The 19,111-nt window shown below is 42.4% G+C and overlaps 1 long non-coding RNA gene across 1 annotated transcript in view; it reads left to right on the top strand.

Annotated features, from left to right (window-relative positions):
• LOC111565980 (uncharacterized) overlaps positions 1-19,111 on the top strand; it is a 178,990-nt gene that overhangs the window by 8,879 nt on the left and 151,000 nt on the right. The gene's annotated exons all lie outside the window — the stretch shown is intronic.

Here is a 19,111-nt window from a genome sequence, read left to right as displayed (position 1 = left end):
TTTCTTGTGGATTCTGTAAATAAAATTGTTAGTCTTCGCCTAGAAGAGTTGTTTGAGTTTTTACACAACTGTGACATGAATGGTTTTTGCAGAGTGGCAGGGCACATTGTCCTGCCAGAGGAAGCCAGTACCCCACGCTGGGAGTGCCGTTGCCACTGGAGGGGTTTCTTGGTCTGCAACTATGTCTAGGAGGGTTTTATATGTCAAAGTAAGATCCAAATGAGTGCCAGGACCTGAGATTTCCCAACAGAACATTGCAGTCACCTGTCAGTGCTTTTAAATGGTGTGGCAAATTGGTGTATATTGTGTTAAAAAATAAATCTTATCTATTAGTTTGTAATCTTGTAAAGATAGTGGTTTATAGTAGGGATAGATCAATTATCAGACCAATTGTAGAGGCTGATATTTGGCTTTTTTTTTTTCAATTATTGGTATTGTTTTTCTCATTGATCAATTGTCATTAAACAAGTGCACTACTGTGGGTCTGATACAGCTGCTGTGATCTCAGTAATGTCTCTCCAGCAGAGACACAATCTGGAAAAACTGAAACAGAGAAATACAAGTGATCTAACAGCAACAAAACAAGAATTGTGCACAGAAATGCAGGAGACAAACTGTTCAATCTCAAATCAATCAGTCAGTAAATAGAGCAGAACATCATAGCTTCCTGTGCTGTTGTGACTTCATCATTATTATTGCTAGGAGCTGCCTTACTAAGGGAGAAGACTAGTTATGAATGAATGCTGTTAAAGTATAACATTTAATCTGTATCAGTTATTTGTCTTTCATGATGACCAATAATCGCCCTGAAAAACCCCACATCAGTCCATCTCCAGCTGATAGGAAACTGCTACACAGTGTTTGACAGCTCTACCTGATTCGGAGTTGGTGAGGTCACTGAAGTCACCGTCCATTTCATGAAATCAGATTGAGATGACTGTGACATTCAGACTGTGATTGGTTGGCATTACGAGGCACAGAGTGTTCCACGAACACATTCCCATATCATTACAGCTTCATCACCGGCCTGGGCAGTGAATAGGCCGGCATGCTGTCACTGCAGCCTGAAATTTCTGTTCTTGACTGACAGGACCTGAATCCAATGAAATATTCTGCTGGTGAACATGTTGTGCATTCTGAGATGCTTCTCTGCTCACCATCGCTGTAAAGAGCAGTTATCTGAGTCGCTGTTGCCTTTTCTGTCAGCTCCAACCGGTCTGGCTATTCTCCTCAGATCTCTGTCATCAACAAGGTGTTCCTGCCCAGGGAACTGCAGCTCACCAGGTGTGTTTTTGGTTTTCTCACCTGTCTGTATCAGACTTATGACTCCACCATTTGTGCTTTTTGAAAGTTTTCGAAGATATTTCCTACTACATCATACTCTTAGCTTTCCAGGGGGAAAATGAGTTTCTTTGAAATTGTAATTGAGAATGCAGCGTAGTTGTCTGGAATACATATTTATGCTTTTTTTTCGATACAATATATAGTCATGGCGAAGTATAATGATGCTTAGGTAACTCGTAGCACTTTGTTAAGGATAGGGAAGGACAAGCAGCACGAATTTCATTTGAACCATCTTTGTTTTTTTTAGCTTTCTTTCAGTATACATCCCACTTCTGGGATTATTGCGCACTATTTATGTTTCCATAGAAAATAAACAGGCAAAACAAGTCAGAAATATGATATACACTTCATTTATTGCGGATATTTCACAGAAGTGGCATCTGGACATGAACTTTCAGTGACATTTTGCTGGACATCATCAGCTGTAGGTTGTATTTATTATCCATCAGTGTAGAGGGCTGGAGAGTTTGTCCAAGAAGTGGTGAATTGTATTCGGAAGCCCCACGGTTGACTAACTGAAGGTGTTTGCACAGTGTTGTGTCTGGGACAATGAGCAGTGACCTCTCACTCAGAGGATGGACGCTCAGGAGGTCAGGTGTTTGGATCATTTGCCTCAGCTGCCTCAGGTCTGAACAGATTTCTGTGTTAACTTATTGACTAGGGGGCTGGCTGGCGGACCTTTTCAACCGTTTGCAATCAAACTCTGCTCGGGGCTGCAGTGTAGGGCACAAAGAGAAATATTTCAAATGCAGCCTGAAGGAGCGTCTCTGTGGGTTTGGCCCATCAGTAATTCCTGTGCACCTTCCTCATAATAATCTCATAAAAGTCTCTCCTGTGTTATTTAAAGGGCTGTTTCTGAGGAAATATTGTCTCTGTCTCCTGTAAAAAATCTTTGTAATTTGAACAGGATTTGGGAAAAAGTCTTGTACAGTAGATGTAGCTGCAGTTTTTTTTTGTCTCTTTTGTATCGATTTTTAAAGCAACGGTACTTTTTGTTTTCCCTCAGACTCACACTTGCGTCAGTTTCTTGAGTTACCCAGCAATATAACACCATAATGGAATAATTTATTGAATGTGTTTAGTGTTTGGAAGCTGCTAAAACTATACTGACATAACAGAAAATGGGTAAAATGAACAGTAATATGAATAAATAAAGTTTTGGGATTGATGTAAGGGAATGAAGAAACTTTTCATGGAATTCAGAAGTATTGTAAAGGGATACAAGTGCAGCCTTGAAACAAAACCTCTCACCTTATCCTCTCAGTGGCTTCATTATTTATGCCATAACATAAATTCACAATGTTTCCCTCTGTCACTCCCTCTATATCCTAGCTGAAGTATACAAATGGGTTTACGTGCTCTTCCCATTGATTGTGTGTTGCTTACATTTTTGCATTCTCAGATACATTTGCAAACCACTTTTAGCTGAAGAGCTGCTTTGGGGGAAGATAGTAGATGGATTTTAATTTGGGTTTGTGATATACTGACCTTGCTAACATGTTTGAATAAAAATAATACGCTCCTGGGTATTGCGGTGCATAAATGTATATCTTATGTGTTTGTGATTGCCCAAAAACTTTCACTAATACATAAGTACATAATCTACTGAAAGCAGTGAAGGGGAAATCCTCAAAGAGGGTGAATACTTTTTTAGACAATGTATATGTGTACATTTACTCATTACTCTGACTTTTTGCCCGTCGTATCAGTAACCAGACAAATGTGTTTCTACTTAGGACCGATTTTGTTACATATTGAAGTACAAAAATTATTCATCATAAAACCAGACTGACTGAGGTGACCATCCTTAGGGTTTGTCTAATTTGCGAATGTTTAAGAGGAAGCTGTTTTCATTTTCACTTCTTCACTCACTTAGGCAGAACTCCATGACTGATGAAATGCCCCTTATTCCCTCAGGGCTTGTTATGTTGCCCTCAACATTTTAAAAGATCAATTGTAATTTCCGTAGACATACTTAAACAACTTCTGTTTGCTTGCGTAGACGGACTCGGGAGCGTGGAAAGATCAAAGAATTACAGGAAATCAAGTGTCCTGATGTTTACTAGAGCTGAAACTCCTGTAATATTGATTCCCCTTGAGAAGCCCTGAGTTTTAAATGAAGCAGTAAGCAAACGGCATGAAGACACTGAGCAGACTGAGGATGTTTGTGTGCTTGTGATGCCAGCTGACACCCTCTCATGGTTAGCCAATAACAACATGATGTAGAGCTTTTGGGAGAGGAGGGAGTTGGTTGCCGTTTGCTGATGTTGTGGAAATGCTGATTGAGATGCACGATTTATTCAAGCCGGCCAGGGAAGATGTGCCTATCTCACACTAACAGCCCCTGAAGGATGCTGCTCAACACAAAACACAAATCACTGACTGCTGTCAATTAAACAGAGTGCCTTTATTTAATGAGAGAGGGAGTTTACATTGCACTATTGTGCGTAATACCATGCATGCTCATTTGTAAATGCGTCCTGATTCAAATAAATGTAGGAAGCCTGAAAATAGTAATTTTCTGAGTGGAAAAAGTGCTGAATCAAAGAACTAAATCTGCAGTCTGTAAAACAGAAACAGAGCTGCTAGTCTGTAATGTGTTTCTTCTAAAGGGGCTTCCAAGTCCTTGGGTTCATCACTCTAAGTGAACCATTTCACATAATGCACCTAAATTTCAACTGTCGCTAATGTAAAAATATTGATTGGAGCAGCTTTAAGTATGGTATTTTATAAATTACCATGAAAAGAAGCATCATTTAAATCCCCCACACAGTTACTAAAACAGATAGGCATGGCCCCGGTGTTCCACTATCTACTTAACCACACAGATACGTTTGGCATTTGATGTTGCAGTTTGTAAGTAGATGAAATTTCTACCTTTGAAGTCGCTAGCGGTCAGTGGATAAAGGGACGCGATCAGAGCTCAGTGATCACAGTGACGAGAGGCAGGGTGAGTCAGAGTAATGCCAACAGAACCAAGGCCAGAGAGGAGGAGAATTCTGTTAAATTCTTCAGAGCCTGTGGCTAAAACAGCACAAAGGAACGCTTCATTCCATAAGGACAGTGCAGCTCTAAAGACGGTCCGTACGTCATAAATGTCTCATAAGTCTCTTAAAAAAGGTATGGCGTGAAGCGTGTGATACATATTAGTGCAACACGGACTAGATGTCCCTGTGAGTTTATGGGTGTAGATATTGTAAATGCATGCATGTAACTGTATGTGGTGGCACTCTCACCCCCAGCTGCTGTGTAGGAGCTGAACAGGCAAAGCTCTATTGTAGTTTGGGCAGAAGTACTTCAACAGTTTCTGAACAGGCTGTTATGTCTGACGTCTGGGAATGTTCCTGATAATCTTTTATTTTATTTGAATTGTGAGATTGCTCATTTTGTCCTTCGTAGAATCATGGTATCCTCATGAGAGTACGTAGCAGACATCAGCCCATCGAATCATGCAAGATGGAAAAAGAACCAAAAGCCCTTCTCCACACTGAGGCACACAATGAAGCATAAACATGAACTGGTGCTGAATAATCTGCGAACTGATGAGACGGAGTTAGCTATAGACAGTAATGGACATCCCACAGTCCCTATCAAATCTGAACCAATGACCAAGAAGTGAATAGCTTGGTTAGGCACTCTTTTTTTTGTCACGCTTTGCAGAGAACACTCTGAGCAGAACGGTCAATGAGCTCACTGTACATGTAATTTATATTATTTCATTTCATCGCAGATATTCACTCACAGATAGATCCATCCGCCTCTTGAGGAAGTGCACATATAGACATTCAATACCATGTCAAGAAGAATCGGCTAACATCAAGACGGAATGTCACAGATTCACCACAAAGCCTCTATTGAATGGTGATGAGTCTTTTCTTCTCTCCAGCCGATTCAGTCCGAAACTTACAAGATGAGCGGTGGAAGCACCGGCCCATCACATCTATTATTCAGAAAAGCATGTGTGAGCAGCTGTTTCCAGGCTCATTAGACAGACATCATAGTGAAACTGATGATACAATGATTGATGTGATCCAACCCTCACATGTTTTCTGCTCGGATCAAGGCAGTTTGAAATCGCCATAATGGAGATGGAGGATTAATCATTAATAAAACGCAGGCAGTAACATTTTTACGATAATTATAATGTTTTGTAGCTATTGCAAGTTAAATATTAAAGTGTTTAAAGCAGGGGTGTCAAACTCATCCTAGTTCAGAGGCCACGTTCAGCCCCATTTGGTCTCCAGTGGGCCGGACCAGTAAAATCACAGCATAATAACCGATAAATAACTCCACATTTTCCCCTTTGTTTTAGTGCAAAAAAGTTCACATTTAAGGAATTATCTTTTTACAAAAAAATATGAACAACCTGAAATTTCTGAAGAAAAATAAGTTCAATTTCAACAACATTATGTCTCGGTTTATCATTTCCACATTACAACTTCCAAATCAGTTTCTCTACAAAGGAACACAACATTTAGTCTCAGGTATCTGGAACTGAACGATATAGTATGTTACTTTATGATCGAAACTACAAAAGCCAGGCAAAAAAAGACAAAAAAAACAAAAAAGACAAAATATTAAAGGTTAGAAAGCGACAAAAAAATGGACAAATGGCAAAAATTAGACAAAAAATTACAAAAGCGAGAGACAAAATGACAAAAAAATATACTAGCAACACAAGCAAGACAAAAACCCCCACAAAATGACAAAAACGGGAAATAAAACAACAAATAAAGCAAAACACAAAATGACAAAAATAAGACAAAAAACACAAGCAAGACAAAAAGGAAACACAGTGACAAAAATGAGAAACAAAACGACAAAAACATGAGAAACCACAAAAGTCAGACAAAAAAAACAAAAAATAAGACAAATTACAAAAATGAGAAACAAAACGACAAAAACACGAGACAAACGACAAAAGTCAGACAAAAAAACTCCAAAAAACAACAAAAACAAGACAAATCATTACAAAAAATGAGACAAAACGACAAAACAACAATGAACAATTTAGTATTTCACTTAATAATCAAAACAACTTGTCATGGTCTAGAAATTAAATTTATAGTTTTACAAATTTACAATCTGCAGTTAATGTCTTCTCTGTAATTTTTACACTTTGAGGGCTGGATTGGACCCTCTGGAGGGCCGCTTTTGGCCCACGGGCCGCATGTTGGACACCCCTGGTTTAAAGCATGAAGCTCCTATTAAAGCACTGAAAAGATGCAGAGAAGACGTGCATCGGGGACATGGGAGCATTTTCAGGAAGAAATCTCTGTAAATTCAAGTCAGGGATAAAAGATGTGAGCTCCGCTGCTGCATCCTCCCCTGATCCAAGTGTTAGCAGATGAGTAATAGAGGGGAAAGCCTCAATCCGCCCAACTAGTCAATCCCATAATGCCCTGCTCTGCCACTTACTATGATCTAGTTGCTTTATTTAATTAAGGGAATGCTATGACAGGGTTACCCGGTATCATGCACAGGACACATAAATCAGATTTTTCTTCTTTTTCTAATGCTTTCACATCTTGGCGTGGTTGTTTGTGAGTGTGTGTGGGCTTCAGCATGCATTATGTGCTTTAATATGTACAGTATGTTTCTTTTAAGTGCTTCCCCCCGTGGGCCCACATGCAGGGACTACAGCGCTGGATGGTGCATTTGGGGCATCATCCTTGTTCTGCTCAGTTGCACAAGGGCTTGATCCATTAACCAGATTAATTTGGGAGAGTGGATGAAGACGGAGGGGCGGGTGATGGAGAAAACGAGGGGAAGCAGCGGAGAGGAGAAGACCAAGAAGAGTAAATGATAAACAGAGACAAGGGGATGGGAGACTAGAGTGGATGGTGGGGAGAAATTTAAAAAAACTAGACAATAAGAGTTTGTGGGATTGTGTTGGGAGCAGTAATATGTAACCAGGGTGGAAACTGAGGTATATTTTTTTTCCACTCGATTTTAGTTTTTCCCACATTTTCCCTGCCCCTGAATGCCTCATGACATGTGGCCAGGTCACATGACAGCAATCATCCAATCAGGTGATTTCTCTTGCCTTATATAAGCTGCTCTGACTCCACTCTCCTCAGTTGTGTGGGAGAGGAGCCAGAGACAGCAGCTGCTCAGGTCAGTTCCAACATATTGACTTTTCAAGCTTATCCATTTGCACAATTCTGAAACTACTGTTTTGTAACTTTTTGTAGAATCCAGACCTGTACTTTTGTGTTGGGACTCTACCGTGTTTTGTGCTTTTTGATCATAAGGAACTGGTGAGTTTGAATTTTCACAATTCTTGCTTGTTAGCATTAGCATGCTAATGCTAGCTGCTAATGCTAACATGAGGCTCCAGTGTTACTTTGATGTATATTGTTTTGTTTTACTGATGTAAATTTAATGTTAGCATGCTAACTATTAGCATGCTAACGCTAGCATGCTAACTTGACCCAAAATGATCTTATAAGGAAATGTATCATGTCTGGCAGTGATTTTGGCTATGTGTGACTAATGCTAATGCTAGCTTAGCAATTAGCCACCAGCTAACAAAGGCCTAAAGACTGGTATTTTGATTCATCTAGGCCAGGTGCCCCTGATCCCTCACGGGTTTCCTGTATTTGTTCGATGGCGAGCTTCGATCCCAAGCCAGGAGGCTGAAGAAATCCCAGCCCTTTGTCAACATCCCATCCCATGGTCTGGTAGGAGGCTTAGCAGCCTGCTCACTCTCCCACCTTCTCACTACTGAGCCCTTCCACATCCACCTACTCCCCCTCTGGACAATTTGCGTGTTGGAAACTACTCTCCTCAAACAATAAAAGCCCCAAATGAACAATTGTGCTCAGTGTGCGTTTGGAGCCATCCAAATGCTTGGTTGAACCACCGTGGGATCCATTTTGTTTCCTTTTCCTAGTTGATTTATTGAACTTCAAGAGAAACAGAAGCAATTGTACTGTTGACTGGTTGTTGTTCTGTTGATTGATTGATTAATCTGTGCACAGAAGTTACTGCAGTTTGTAAATACGTTTTGCTTTATTGTTTTCACATTCTTACAATATATTTCCACATTTAAAATCAAATCATTACCTCCTGGTCTCATTTACTGCACTGCCCTCCAGTGGCCGAATCTAAATCTTCTGACAATAGCCCAGTATATATTCTCACCTAAGTCAACCACATTGTAATCAGGCAAACCCTTGCTACATTTCTTGGCGAGCTAGCCAGGAGGGCAGTCGTTCAGTAAATACCGTTACATTCATTCAATCTCACCAGTTCATCCAAGATGGAGGTTTTTGATAAGCTTGAAATCAAAATCCCAAATGCTGTTTTAGTGGACGGAATAAATGAACCTGCGCTATTAGTAGATGTTATTGCTTTCCTTGAACAATATGGTGATATAAAACGAAACATCACCATTGAAAACCTTGAATCAGAGTTTAATGAACGTGTTGTCGTCGAATTTAATTCTAAGTCAGCGCTTGTGACATTGTCACCCTTGCTTCCGTACACTTATACCTCCAAAGCAGGTCATAAATACTGCATTGAAAATCTATCCAACATTTATGCATCCAAGATTTGTGGTTCAAAAACTCGCAATTTAATGGCAGAATTCAAAAATGTTGCCCGATTGTCTGGAAAACACTATGCAGAGTTACTTCAAGAGATGATGGAAGAAATTAGCCTGTCCGTGCCTGAGATCCATCGACCTCCCACTCACGATGGTGCTTCAAATATCACAGATCCCCCTCCACTAACATCTCATCCTTCAGTGAAACAATCTGATTCTCCTCCTGTTTCAGACTTGTCTTCACCAGGGCCAACCATCGGTCCCGAGGCACAGCAGAATGCTCAGCGGAATGAAAGGCGATCCACAATCCACATGACGCAAAGCGACCTGACTCCTCCGGAAGTCCAGCGTTATGTGGTGGAGCATGTGGTCAGGAGTGGAGACGGCGCCATGCAATACCATTCATCGCATCGGCTGAGGACCTTCTCAGGAAAAGTGCCAAGGCCGGCCCATGAGACGGACTATGAGACATGGCGATCTGGTGTGGAACTGATGCTCAAGGATCCATCTGTGTCCGATCTTCAGCGCACCAGGCTGATCCGTGATAGTCTCCTGCCACCAGCGGCCGATATTGTGAAACATCTCAGCCCTGACGCCACACCAGAGATCTATTTACAACAGCTCGACTCCGCATATGCTGCTAATCAGGATGGTGATGAACTTTATGCAAAGTTTTTGGATACTTACCAAGATGCTGGAGAGAAGCCATCCACTTACCTGCAACGTCTTCAAGTCGCTTTGCAGCACGCTGTGAAAAGAGGAGGTATATCTGTGAGGGATGTGGACAAGTGCCTTTTGACCCAATTCTGTCGAGGATGTTGGGACAACAATCTCATTGTGGAGTTACAATTAAAACAGAAGAAAAGTAACCCTCCAACATTCCCAGAACTACTTCTGTTGCTGCGCACTGAGGAGGATCAGGATGCGGCAAAGGCAGTCCGAATGAAGCAGCACCTGGGTGCAACAAAGCAGAGAGTGGCAAGTCACGTACAGCTTGTCCATCCAGAAGAAGAAACCAACTTGTGTACTGTTCTGACGACCCTTACCAAACAAATGGCTGCCATCCAAAAGCAACTTGCGGCCCTTACAGCAAGTCAGTCCAGAACTCCACCAGATCTTGTTCCAAAGACTCTTGAAAGGCAAAAGACTGACTCCAAACCCATTCCTCCAAAGCCTGGGTTTTGTTTTCGTTGCGGAGAAAACGGTCATATTAAGCCGCAATGTGAAAACGCTCCCAATTCATCTCTTGTTAGCGCCAAAAGAAAACAGTTTGCCAGTAGACAACAAAAATGGCATAAACCAAATGCCTCTGGACATTTAAACTAGTTCCAGCTCCTGCTGAGGGACAATCAGGAGCTGTGCTGGACCAACCCCGTCCCGCAAAGAAGTCTGTCCAGTGTGCAAACATTCAATCTGACCTGAAACCAAAGAAAACATTGCCACGGGGGTTAATCGGTTCACGGTGTACAGCGAAAATCAATATTGCTGGCCAAACCTGCTCATGTCTGCTCGATACTGGATCGCAGGTAACCACCATCCCTGTGTCGTTTTATAATGAACATTTGTCAGATCAACCCATTCATTCACTTAATGAGTTGCTTTACATCGAAGGTGCAGCAGGTCAAACCATTCCTTACCTTGGATATGTCGAGACTACAGTGACATTTCCAGAAGATTTCCTTGGTACTGATTTTGAAATTCAAACTCTTGCACTTGTCGTCCCAGATGTCAGACCCAGTTTCCCAACTTCTGTGTTAATCGGCATGAACACCCTTGAAGCACTTTATGATCAGTTTTGTAACAGTGACTCTTCCACTTTTCGGCCCAGTTTGCATGGCTACAAAGTTGTGTTGCAGACTCTCCAGCTAAGACACCAGAGCATGGCTGAAGACAATGTTGGACTTGTTACTCTGTGCAGCAAGACCCCTGTCCTCATCCCTGCAGGCTGCACTGTGGTAGTTGAAGGTTCTGCTAAAGTATCCACTCCAACAACCAGCCAGTCTGTGATCGTGCAGCACCCGGATTCAGGCCTGCCGGGTGGCCTGTGTGTGAGCAGCTGTTTGATTTCCTTACCATCTCACTCACCCTACAAAATTCCTGTTGTGGTGACAAATGAGTCAGAGCAGGACGTCTTCATCCCGCCAGTCTCTGTGATTGCAGATCTTGACACCTTTGAATGTACAATCTCTGATCACCATGTAACCAGCAATCCATCTTCGAGCCCTACAACCCCACTAACTTTCAATTTCGGTGACAGCCTAGTTCCATCAGAGTGGAAAGAGCGAATTACAGCTAAACTGAATGCCATGCCAGAAGTGTTCGCACACCATGACCTTGACTTTGGACGCACCAGTCAGGTCAAACACCACATCAACCTTCACGATAATACCCCATTCAAACATCGTGCACGACCCATCCATCCACACGACATCGAAGCGGTTCGGAAACATCTTCAGGAGCTTCTGGATGCTGGGGTAATAAGAGAGTCCGAATCGTCATTTTCATCCCCAATCGTGGTTGTTAAAAAGAAAAATGGAGACATCAGGCTGTGTATCGATTATCGAAAACTTAACTTACAAACAATAAAAGATGCTTACCCATTACCCAACCTCGAAGAGTCCTTTTCTGCACTCAGTGGCGCAAGGTGGTTTTCAGTCCTTGACCTCAAGTCAGGCTATTATCAAATTGAGATGCAAGAAGAAGATAAGGCCAAAACTGCCTTTGTTACTCCCCTGGGTTTCTGGGAATTCAATAGGATGCCCCAAGGTGTTACCAATGCACCCTCAACATTCCAACGATTGATGGAGAAGTGCATGGGGAGTCTGCATCTCAAGGAGGTTCTTGTGTTCATCGATGATCTTATCATATTCGCTGACACTCTCGAAGAGCATGAACGCCGCCTACTGCGAGTGCTTACAAAGCTCAAGGAGTACGGACTCAAACTGTCGCCCGACAAGTGTAAGTTCCTGCAAACATCTGTCCGGTACCTGGGGCACGTGGTATCGGAGAAAGGCGTTGAGACGGACCCTGCCAAGGTCGCCACACTGAAATCCTGGCCAGTTCCGCACAATCTAAAGACCTTGCGCTCATTCCTTGGTTTCGCGGGCTACTACCGGCGTTTCATAAAGGGATATGCCACCATCGTCAAGCCACTCAACGACCTTACCCGAGGATACTCACCTGCTCGGAACCCATCAAAGGATAAAGCTGCAACACCACTTTTCGATCCAAAGCAATCCTTTGGCACCCGATGGACTCCTCGATGCCAGCAAGCTTTTACCACGCTTATTGAAAAATTCACCACTGCTCCTGTTTTGGGCTTTGCCAATCCTGCCCTGCCGTACATACTTCATACGGACGCCAGTACAACCGGACTCGGTGCAGCCCTTTACCAGGAACAGGAAGGAGCATTGAGGGTAATTGCCTTTGCAAGTAGAGGACTCTCGCAAAGTGAAAGTCGCTACCCGGCACATAAATTGGAATTTCTTGCGCTGAAATGGAGTGTAACGGAGAAGTTTCAGGATTACCTGTACGGTGCAAACTTTACCGTAGTAACAGACAGTAATCCTCTTACTTACCTCCTTACATCTGCGAAGCTAGATGCAACCGGCCATCGTTGGCTAGCTGCTCTTTCAACCTTCTCCTTCAAAATCCAATACAGAGCTGGGAAGCAGAATTTAGACGCGGATGCACTTTCTCGACTGCCGCACGTTGAATCCAGTCCTGAGGTGGTGCAAAGGGATCATGAACTCCTGAATCAGTTCACTCAGCAACATCTTGCAGACATCAGTGATGCTGAGATCTCTTCTGCGGTGGTTGACGCCATTTGTCAAAGTTGTTTTGTCCGGTCTCTGGTTGATACCACTCTCGTTGAGTCACTCTCGGTCACTGTAGATTCCATCCCTGAACTGTTCAATGAAGATTCCCATGGCCTGCCGGTTGTTCCTGTGTTGTCACATGCCGACCTCCAAGACAAGCAACGGGCAGATCCAGGTCTTCGAGAGATCATCCACCAGTTGGAAACGGGTGAAAAAGTTCCACCTACAGTTCGAGGTGAGATACCAGAGCTACCACTTCTGCTAAGAGAATTAAACAAACTGGAACTTCTCAATGGTGTACTCTACAGGAAGAGGAATGAAAACAAGCATCTCTCCTTTCAATTGGTCTTGCCAGAGGAACTTCGACCCACCGTTCTCCAAAGCCTGCATGATGATATGGGTCACATGGGGATTGAGCGGACTCTTGACCTTGCTCGAATTCGATTTTATTGGCCCCGAATGGCTGCTGATATCGAGCACAAGATCAAAACTTGTGGCCGCTGTATCCGACGAAAGGCGCTGCCAGAGAAAGCTGCTCCCCTAGTCAGCATCCAAACATCTCGTCCTTTGGAGCTTCTTTGCATGGATTTCCTTTCCTTGGAACCCGACACCAGCAATACCAAGGATATTCTGGTATTAACCGACCACTTTACGAAGTTTGCAATGGCCATACCAACGCCCAATCAGAAGGCCAGAACCGTGGCAAGAAGTCTATGGGACAATTTCATTGTTTACTATGGAATCCCAGAGAGGCTACATTCAGATCAAGGCCCGGATTTCGAGTCCAAACTGATCCGTGAACTATGTGAAGTGGCTGGTATACAGAAGTGTCGGACAACCCCCTACCATCCGCGAGGAAATCCAGTTGAGAGATTTAATCGAACTTTACTCAACATGCTTGGAACTCTTGAGAAAAAACAGAAATCGAAATGGAGAGAGTATGTCAAACCATTGGTGCATGCGTACAATTGTACACGAAACGAAGTTACCGGATTCACGCCATACGAGTTGATGTTTGGGCGATCTCCTCGTCTCCCGGTGGATCTGGCCTTCGGGTTGCCTGTAACCAACAACCATCCTCAACCTCATTCTCAGTATGTACATGATTTGAAACAACGACTGGAAGAGAGCTACCAAATTGCCTCACGGAATGCTGCTAAAAATGCAGGGAGGAACAAGGCTCGATTTGACCAACACGTGAAACCGTCTAAGCTGGAAGTTGGAGATCGTGTCTTGGTGCGCAATGTGCGTGTCAGAGGAAAGCACAAGCTCTCTGATAAATGGGAACAAGACATCTTTGTGGTAGTAAAGCAAGCAGGTGATCTTCCCGTGTATACGGTTAAGCCCGAAAACAAAGATGGTCCGAACCGCACCTTGCATAGGGACCTTCTTCTCCCATGTGGTTTCCTTCCTGTGGCAGAACCATCAGTCGAGATTCTTCCTGTGCCTGAACCAAGGCTAACTCGGTTGCAAAGTCGAACAATGCACGAGTCGGCAGAAGAGTCTGGTGGGGAAGACAATTTCATGGTTGAAGTTACTGTAAATCCCACAGTTGAACCAAAGAAATTCACGGTGGAGAGAACTCGTGTCGCAAATCTGTCTCCCTCACGAAACGTGCAGTCTCTCGACCCTGAAACCTTACCTGCCATAGGACTGGAAAACCTACCTGATCCTGTAGTTGTGAACTCACCTGATCCTCTTGATGTGAACTTACCTGCTCCTGTGGAAGAAAGTGAATCTGAAATTGAAAACCTACCTGAAAACTCACCTGTTATGCCCGATGACCTACCTGACCACTTACCTTCTCCGCCAAATCCGTCGCTCCTCGATGTTCCACTGGACGATGACAATCCTGGAGAAAATGGAAATTCTGAAACAAATCTCTTTGAACCACAAAATCTTGAATGTATACCTAACTTACCTGATGCTGAGCCCACTTTAAGGCGTTCAACTCGCCATAGATCGCCTCCCAAAAGATTCAACTATGCTTCCTTGGGTAACCCATTAATATATGTCGTTCAGACCTTATTGCATAGTTTGTCGGATGCTTTGGGCGCATCAACTGACGCTAGTAGCCCTGCTGTCCATATTGTTTAATCTTCACTTGCAACGGGACTTGCAAGGTTAAAGGGGGGAGGATGTAACCAGGGTGGAAACTGAGGTATATTTTTTTTCCACTCGATTTTAGTTTTTCCCACATTTTCCCTGCCCCTGAATGCCTCATGACATGTGGCCAGGTCACATGACAGCAATCATCCAATCAGGTGATTTCTCTTGCCTTATATAAGCTGCTCTGACTCCACTCTCCTCAGTTGTGTGGGAGAGGAGCCAGAGACAGCAGCTGCTCAGGTCAGTTCCAACATATTGACTTTTCAAGCTTATCCATTTGCACAATTCTGAAACTACTGTTTTGTAACTTTTTGTAGAATCCAGACCTGTACTTTTGTGTTGGGACTCTACCGTGTTTTGTGCTTTTTGATCATAAGGAACTGGTGAGTTTGAATTTTCACAATTCTTGCTTGTTAGCATTAGCATGCTAATGCTAGCTGCTAATGCTAACATGAGGCTCCAGTGTTACTTTGATGTATATTGTTTTGTTTTACTGATGTAAATTTAATGTTAGCATGCTAACTATTAGCATGCTAACGCTAGCATGCTAACTTGACCCAAAATGATCTTATAAGGAAATGTATCATGTCTGGCAGTGATTTTGGCTATGTGTGACTAATGCTAATGCTAGCTTAGCAATTAGCCACCAGCTAACAAAGGCCTAAAGACTGGTATTTTGATTCATCTAGGCCAGGTGCCCCTGATCCCTCACGGGTTTCCTGTATTTGTTCGATGGCGAGCTTCGATCCCAAGCCAGGAGGCTGAAGAAATCCCAGCCCTTTGTCAACATCCCATCCCATGGTCTGGTAGGAGGCTTAGCAGCCTGCTCACTCTCCCACCTTCTCACTACTGAGCCCTTCCACATCCACCTACTCCCCCTCTGGACAATTTGCGTGTTGGAAACTACTCTCCTCAAACAATAAAAGCCCCAAATGAACAATTGTGCTCAGTGTGCGTTTGGAGCCATCCAAATGCTTGGTTGAACCACCGTGGGATCCATTTTGTTTCCTTTTCCTAGTTGATTTATTGAACTTCAAGAGAAACAGAAGCAATTGTACTGTTGACTGGTTGTTGTTCTGTTGATTGATTGATTAATCTGTGCACAGAAGTTACTGCAGTTTGTAAATACGTTTTGCTTTATTGTTTTCACATTCTTACAATATATTTCCACATTTAAAATCAAATCATTACCTCCTGGTCTCATTTACTGCACTGCCCTCCAGTGGCCGAATCTAAATCTTCTGACAATAGCCCAGTATATATTCTCACCTAAGTCAACCACATTGTAATCAGGCAAACCCTTGCTACAAATAACTCTCCTGTTCTATTGCTCACTTAAATCCCCAAAAGTGTCTGTAGACAAATGTGTATCAGAGTCTGTGCAGCTTAAGCAATTTCATAGAGCTGTGGAAGATGATGGTAATCCAGTTAAATTGAAAAATGGCCAAGTCCATGGATCCTCGTTCATACTTGTATTAATACTTTCTTGCATTCGTACAGCCAGATAGTAATATGATTAGCCCTGAGCAGGGGTAATAACTCATCTCTTCTGCTGTGGAGATGCTGAAGTAGGAAGTATGTTCTGCGCTTAAGTCTTCAAAACTGATCCCAAAACTACTCCGAAGCAACGTGTAGGAACTTCCTCGCTAATTGACAAAAACTATTCGTGAAAGATTCCTCCCTTTACATTTAGTGCCCAAAACCTTTGCGCAGTCTGTAGTTTGGGAAATTTATTGCTTGGAGCAGGTTTTTAACTGTGCTTCAGTGATGCTCGGTTATGAATAAATCAGTGGATTTCGCAGGCCCACTTGTGTTTAATGGAACAGCTAAAAGGAGTGTCATCGGGGGAGCAGGAAAGATGAACTCAGGTTATATATATGTGCGTTCGTGTTTTCCTCTAATGCCTGCGTCTGCATGGACTTTGCCATCCTACACAGAAAAACTGATCATCGCCGCAGCAATTATGTGTTATGAATGCCTCAGCCGGGTGTCTGAGGGAAACTTAAACCCGTAAAACATCGAGAAGGCACAATTGTAAATTCTTCCTGCCCACCCAGCTGTCAGTGTGAAGCTCTCCAGGTTCAGTTCAGGGTCAATGAAAATGGAGGTATTTTATGGCCGCTGAAGGCACTGAATCTGTATCCAATCGTTATCTTGTAGAGGTAGCAATGGTTGGTTTGTTTCTATTCCAGCTTCCCGCAGCTGTGTGCGCATGTGTTTTGTGTGTGTGTGTGTTTGTGAGCCGGGTGGCCATAAATCATCACTCTCGCAAATGTTTTTACACAGCTCTGTCTTAAAAAAAATCGGCGTGATTTAGAAGTGTGTCTGATTAATAGTGACGTTTTTATATCAGTCACTAGTTGAGAGTAGGAGAGGACATGCTTTGCTCCCACCGCCCTCCCTGAGAGACACCTCCACAATGAAATGCTCTGGATCCTGATGGATGAAGGTACACGATTCCATCTTATTGACACTGGTGACAGAGTTTTTTTGTTTTAAAAACATTATTATGCAGCGGGTCCTCAAATAGAATAAGAAAATAAGAGGAATTAATAGGAGCAGTCATATTTGACACTATTACTAATGATATTAAGGAGAAGAAATGGAAATGGAGACTTGATTTGCCACAGCGGAGACAGCGCGTCATACATTACCTTTCAGCCAGTAAATGCTGTCTGTGGTCGGTTCACTTGTGATCTGTCTCGGCTGATATGTAATTTTTCAGTTTGCACACACACAGGCTGCCGCTGACATTTCCAGAGCTTGCTGGTGCTTCTGTGTAATTTGCTGGAAAAAGTAATGATAAATCAACCCCAGCGAGTTACTTCAACGCCAGAACACATGATTTAAGGAGTGTGCCACTGATAGCGATACTTTAGTCGCTGGATGTTGTTTATCCATCTGCTATCTGTACACCATATAATCCTCATTAGGGTCATAGGGGGCTGGAGTCTTTCCCAGCTGACTTAGGGTGAAGGCAGGGGACACCTGGACAGGTAACAGTCTATCACAGAGATACATATGGAGACAAACAATCACACAGATATTTTAGAGTTACCAGTTAACCTGAGCATGTTTCTGGACTGTGGGAGGAAGCCAGAGTACCTGGAGAAAACCCAGTAAAAGAAAACAATATGAACAAACTGAAATTTGTTCAGAAATTCAATTTCAACAGCATTATGCCTCAGTTTATCATTTACACATTAAAACTCATAGATCACAGAGTGTCTACAAAGGAACAAAACATTTAGTCACAGGTATCTGGAACTGAATGATGTAGTATTTTACTTTAAAAAAGAAAAAACAACAAAAGCAAGACAAAATACTACAATTACATTATGAGACAAAAAAAGCAACAAAAACTACAAACAAAAAAGACACAAATGGCACGAAACAAAACAAAAAAGTGACCAAAAATTTGACAAAAAAGTTATAAAGTGACAAAAAATGTACAGACGAGACCAAAAAAAAAGACAAATGCGTGAAACAAAACGACAGAAGCAATACACAAAATGAATAACGCAAAACACAAAATGACAAAAATGGGGCAAAAAACACAAGTGAGACAAAAAGGAAACAGAAAACGACCAAAACGAGAAACAGAGACAAAAACATGAGACAAACGATAAAAGTCAGACAAAAAAGACAAAAACACCAACAAAAACTAAACAAAATATTACAAAACGAGACAAAAAATGAAAACAGAACAATGAGCAATCTAGTATTTTACTTTATGATCAAAACAACTTGTCATGGTCTAGGAATTATTTTAAATTTATAGTTTTACTAATTTACAATCTACAGTTAATGTCTTCTCTGTAATTTTTACACTTTGAGGGCCGGATTGGAACCTCTGGAGGACCACTTTTGGCCCGCGGGCCGCATGTTGGACACCCCTGTTGTAGAATGACACAAAGAAGCATTTTCAGGTTCTCATGCTCACATTAGCTGCATGGCAAATCATTGTTAAAAAAAAACACTGTTTTTATGACAATACTGTCATTAAAGTTTGATTAAATTTAGGCACAAAACAAGGAAAGATTTGGGATAAAGAAAGAACACGGTTTGAGTTGACGTAAATACTTAGGTACCATTAGGAAATCATGGCTTGGGTTAAAATGAGCAATTTGGTAAAGTTCGGGGACCTTCGTTGTCATGGTAATGATAATCACAGTGTACCTGAAGCTCTGTGGTCATGATTTTTCTTTTTTTCACACTGACTGTGAATTTGAAGCAGAAAAGCAAACAGCTGTTTCATCTGCTGAAGTCCAGGTGTGGTGACCAATCTATC

This window comes from Amphiprion ocellaris, chromosome 17 (genome assembly GCF_022539595.1).
Source record: "Amphiprion ocellaris isolate individual 3 ecotype Okinawa chromosome 17, ASM2253959v1, whole genome shotgun sequence".
NCBI classification, from domain to species: Eukaryota; Metazoa; Chordata; class Actinopteri; family Pomacentridae; genus Amphiprion; species Amphiprion ocellaris.
The sequence above is the reverse complement of the archived record's forward strand: the minus strand, read 5'-3'. Positions and strand labels throughout refer to the sequence as shown.